Source organism: Myotis davidii, unplaced genomic scaffold, assembly GCF_000327345.1.
Source record: "Myotis davidii unplaced genomic scaffold, ASM32734v1 scaffold958, whole genome shotgun sequence".
Lineage (NCBI taxonomy): Eukaryota > Metazoa > Chordata > Mammalia > Chiroptera > Vespertilionidae > Myotis > Myotis davidii.
In genome coordinates this window covers 601,266-606,974 of record NW_006289714.1, presented here as the reverse complement: position 1 = coordinate 606,974, position 5,709 = coordinate 601,266, and positions in this window count along the sequence as shown.

The window sequence follows — 5,709 nt, the reverse complement described above, 5'->3', positions numbered from 1 at the left end:
CCTCCACCTCCTCCTCCTCCGCTTCTTTCTTCTTCTGGAGACATATGTCCCCTTCTCACACCCAAAAACTGACAAGAGGACTAATTCACTCTTCTTTCTAAAGAACATTCTGCCTTCTCCTGTTCTATACTTTCTTTTTCAAATTCTTTGTCCTTTCTCCTTTGTGTTCCTTATCTTCTCTCTTGTATTCTTTCCACCTACTTTTTACTTCCTTTCTATTGCTTCATCAGAAAATAATACAATAATTAGTTAGCCCTTAGTAACTGCACTAGCTGGTTTGGCTTAGTGGTTGGAGTGTCCACCTGTGGTCAAGGGCATGTACCTGGATTGCAGGTTCAATCCCTGGCCTGGGTTGGGGCTCAAGCGGGAGGCAACAAATTGATGTGTCTCTCTCACATTGCTGTTTCTCTCTCTCTCTGTCTCTCTCACTCCTTTCAACTCTAAAAATCAATGGAAAAAATAACCTTGGGTGAGGATTAACAAACAAATACACACACACACACACACACACACACGCATGCAAGCACACACAAACACTCTTAGTAACCAAAGCAGAGGTGCATATCAATAAAAGCCTGAAAAATCATTATCAGTTGTTATAATTCCATAGTATAATAAACTTGTCAACAAATTATATTTAAAGGTCATTCCTCATGTCACCCAGTTCTACTTACAATGTTCCATTTATGAGAAAGTCATATGCCACCACTCACAATGTGGCACTTACTGGTTTGTAAGGAAAAATGTGAAGAATGGAAAGCATTGTATTTATGCTCAATATGTAGGCCATCTGAGCTAAAGCTGTTATGTTCTTATATTGTCAGATAATTTTATTGTAATTTTACAGCTGAGGTCTTCAAAGAAATCACTTGTCAATCCATAATTGTTGCAATTAATAGATGACCAAATAAAAACAGGTAAATAAATCTGAAGGAAACAAATTGTATTAGCTTTTGTGGAACTAATGAGGGAATTTAAAAAATATTTTTATTGAATTCAGAAAGGAAGGGAGAGGGAGAGAGAGACAGAAACATCAATGATAAGAGAGAATCATTGCCTGTCTCCTGCATGCCCCGCACTGGGGTCCAGCCCGCAACCTAGACAAGTGCCCTGACCAGGAACCAAACCTTGACCTCTTGGTTCACAGGTTGATGCTCAACCACTGAGCAACACCGGCCGGACATGGAATTTTTAAAAAACTTTGAAACTGAAAGTAAATTATTTTGATAAAGTGATTTATACCCAACATTATATTTGCATAAAATAACTAAGTATCATTATTTCATGATACCTAATACCTAATACCTAAATGCTACAGCAAGGAAATTCCTTAGCATCCCACTATTTATCACTGTAAGGTCTACTGGTCAACTGTCTTGGAACAAACTAACAGAGGAGGAAACTGCTCTTTACAAACCCCAGAATCAGAATGTGTTGGCAATCTTCAAGGGTACAATGGGTTTTCCATTAGTTTCTAGCAAACTTTATTATTATCAGGAGTCAAGTGCCCTCCAATATAACTCTTTTGGTTGAAAATAATTTTTAAGTATTTATATCAGTAGACAGGCAGTTTGATTAAGTCAACTTCTTAATGATTGGCTAGGGTTGGGTTAAAAAGGAAGCCACTTAGAACAAATGAAGGAAATCATGAAACGTCTGGCTGTTGACTAAAGCGTCTCATTTACTCCTCTGTTACTTAGTAAGAGAGTGAGCTAATGAAACAAATTTTAATTCTATAATCTGAGAACTCTTGAAATTGTTGCAATCCTTTGATAAAGAAAAGCTAACAGTGATAATATATTAGTAGCAGGTGCATAATGCACAAAGAAGAAAGACTGTTTTATTAATCTTACAGAGAAACAAATTTTAAAAGAATCAACAAGCTTGTAAAAAGATGGAAAAAGTATTCTGATGTTCTAGTTGAAAATCTAAGTGGGAACTCTTACTTTTTAGAAGTCCTCCCATAGAGATTGGGTTATAGGCTAGTCTTTCTTTTTCTTTTCTTTTTTTAAATATATTTTATTGATTTTTCACAGAGAGAAAGGGAGAGAGATAGAGAGTTAGAAACATCGATGAGAGAGAAACATCGATCAGCTGCCTCCTGCACATCTCCCACTGGGGATGTGCCTGCAACCCAGGTACATGCCCTTGACCGGAACCGAACCTGGGACCTTTCAGTCCGCAGGCCGATGCTCTATCCACTGAGCCAAACCGGTTTCGGCGAGGCTAGTCTTTCTTAACAAACCCAGGAAAAAAAAGTCAAAGTCCTTTCCCTGAAAGCTGTAAAATCAGGAAAAATCTGTACACAATTTGTTTTGCCAGTATTCAAGTTTACATGACCTGTGGGGTGGTAGATAGCACATCCAGGAGTCAATAGTTTCTAAGTAGACTGCTTAGAAACTTCAGCAAGGGACCTAGGAGTTTTCCCGCAAATGGAAGACAGTTATTTAAAATGGTACTCAGGCAGTTTGATTAAGGTAAACTATAATCTTAGAAAGTATACATCTTCATGTGAAGTGTTTTAGAAATAGGAAAAAAAAGGAGTTAAGGAACTTTAACAAGAAAGAGTTTGAAAGTGAGTCCTTATTAGTGCTCTCCAACGCTGGCATGGGGGAGGTGTGTTAGGAGCACCCTAAGTCACTTACTAAATAAAGTAAGCACCCAACAAGGGAAGGGCCACCTTAATATCCCAATAGGGTGAGGTTCTCCTTAACTTTATCCCCCTCTTTAGACTCTGGTTCTATTCTTAATAAACAAACTTCTAACCTAAATTTTATTTTTCTATTAGATTTTTTCCAGAAATAAAATGAGCTGAACATTCCAGATTGCTTTCTTTGTTATGAATTAACAATAACTTCTGGGTTTTCCATTAGCTTCTAGCAAGCTTTATTGTTAGCATGAATGAGTCTCCAAGAGTCTGTCTATTCTGTAGTTGAAATAATAAAAGTGGTTTTCTGAACATTCTCAGTTTTAATTGATGGAATCCTCATAAAAATGTATTTGCCCTGAGAGTTTTTAACTGAAAAATACACACACAAAACAGCAAAGTTCCCAATCTTTTTCTTTCTCTCTTACCATATCTTTTTAAAAATATATATTTTTATTGATTTCAGAGAGCAAGGGAGAGGAAGAGAGAGATAGAAACATCAATGATGAGAATCATTGATCCGCTGCCTCCTGCATGCCCCGCACTGGGGATCGAGCCCCCAATCCAGGCATGTGCCCTGACCAGGAATTGAACCATGACCTCCTGGGTCGTAGGTCAATGACCAAGCACTGAGCCAAGCTGGCTCTTAGGGATATGGTAAGCTGGCTCTTACCATATCCCTAAGGGCAACATGGATGAACAAAAAACCCATACTCCATATAACCTGAAAAATAGTTTGTGAAGTCATGCCATACATAAAACTTATCTTCGTTTAAAATCAGCAGTTCTTAACCTGTGGGTCGCGACCCCTTTGGGGTCGAACAACCCTTTCACAGGGGTCGCCTAAGACCATCGGAAAACACATATATAATTACATATATAATTTCATTGGGGGGTCACCACAACATGAGGAACTGTATTAAAGGGTCGCGGCATTAGGAAGGTTGAGAACCACTGGTTTAAAACTATGCATAAAACTTGAAAATTATATTAATGATGGTAATTGTTGAGACTGGGTGATGGATGCATTGGGAGTTCATTACATTATTCTTTCTCTTTTGTGAATGGTTGAAAATTCTACAATAAAAGGCAAAACAAAAAGCAAACAAAAAGACATGTCAGGAGATTTAAAATCTATCTTCACGAACTTTCTAAAATTGAGGTAATGTGATGTCTTTGCTGCCTGGATTTTCAGTGTATTAGTCTCCACAACAAGCAAAACTCTAGCTCAGGTTACTCGGGCAATGCTATCAGGTGTCTCTCCACCAGCTCGCCTTTTGCTGTGTGCTCTTTCTTTGCCAGGAGGCACTATATTTGGATCTATGGGTAACAGTTGATACTTTGGCTCAAGTTGTAATGAATCAACTCATTTCTTTTTTAGGAGGGATTGATACTTGCTTATTTCAGTTGATCAAATTAAAATATACGTGAAATAGATTGGACTTTAGTTTTCCTAGGGATGTTTCTGCTTTCTTGGTAAAAGTAGAAGTTCTGTTCTTCAAGGTCTCTGTCCCCTTATACAAGCAGGATCTCTTGATTAAAATGTATATACATTCCTGTTTGAGAACCAGAAACACTTTAGTGTTATGGAGGCTAAATTCTGAAATGATAACACACCGACTTAATTCTTATGTATAATTTATATATCTTATATTAAATTTAATAAATGTATTAAATGTTATATATTTAATAAATAGTATAAATAACTTATAAGTAATATAAAGTTATATTAAATATAACAAGACTATGGGAATTTTGTCAAGGAATCGTACCAGATAGATATAAAGAAAACTAAGGATGCCCTCAGTTTTTCCCCTAAAGATTAAATCCTTCATAGAAAGATTTAGCCTAATATATTTCCTTCAATGAGATGTTCAGGTGATTTTAGTTTGGAAAATGTGCCTCACTTACTTCACTGTAAGAAGTTGGTCTAATTTCATTTTTTGCTTGTATCTGTCTAATTTTTCCAAACCATTTACTTAATAGACTATGTTTATCCAATTGCCTCCTTTGTCATAAATTAATTGACTATATAGTGTGGGCTTATTTCTGAGCTCTCTATTCTGTTCTATTGATCTATGTGCGTATTTTTATGCCAATACCATGCTGTTTTGATTACTATAACCTCATAGTATGGTTTGATACCAGATAGGGTGATATCACCAACTTTGTTCTTCTTTCTCAAGATTACTGTGTCTTATTGTGGTCTTTTGTTGTTCCACATAAATTTTTGGATTATTTGTTATAGTTCTGTGAAATAAGCCATAGGTATTTTTTTAGGTGTTGCACTGAATCTATATATTGCTTTGGGTAGTATGGACATTTTAATGATGTTAATTCTTCCTATCCAAGAGCCCAGTATATGTTTTCCATTTATTTGTATCTTCTTCAATTTTTTTTAATGCCTAATAATTTTCTGTGTATAGGTTTTTTATCTCCTTGGTTAAATTTATCCGGTATTTTCTTATTTTTTATGCAACTGTAAATGGGATTGTTTTCCTTTCTTTGTGGGTGTATAAAAATACAACCAATTTATGGATATTGATTTTGCATCCTACTACTTTTACTAAATTTATCAGTTCAGTGGAATCATTAGGGTTCTCCATATATAGCATCATGGCATCTGCAAATGACAGTTTTATTTTTTTCTTGCTAACTTGGAATAAGAGGAGGGATAGAGAGTTAGAAACATCGATCCGAGAGAAACATCGATCAGCTGCCTCCTGCACACTCCCTCCTGGGGATGTGCCTGCAACCAAGGTACCTGCCCTTGACCAGATCAAACCTGGGACTCTTCAGTCTCCAGGCCAACGCTCTATCCAGTGAGCCAAATAGGCTAGGGCTCCACTGATTTTTTTTAGAGAGAATGGAAGGGAGGGGGAGAGGCAGAGAGAGAAACATCAATGTGAGAGAGACACATCGATTGGTTGCCTTCTGTACATTCCAACCATGGCTGGCAATCGAGCCTGCAAATAAGGTACATGCCCTTGACCAGAATTGACCCCAGAACCCTTTATTCACAGATTGACACTCTATCCACTGAGCCAAACCGGCCAGGGCTG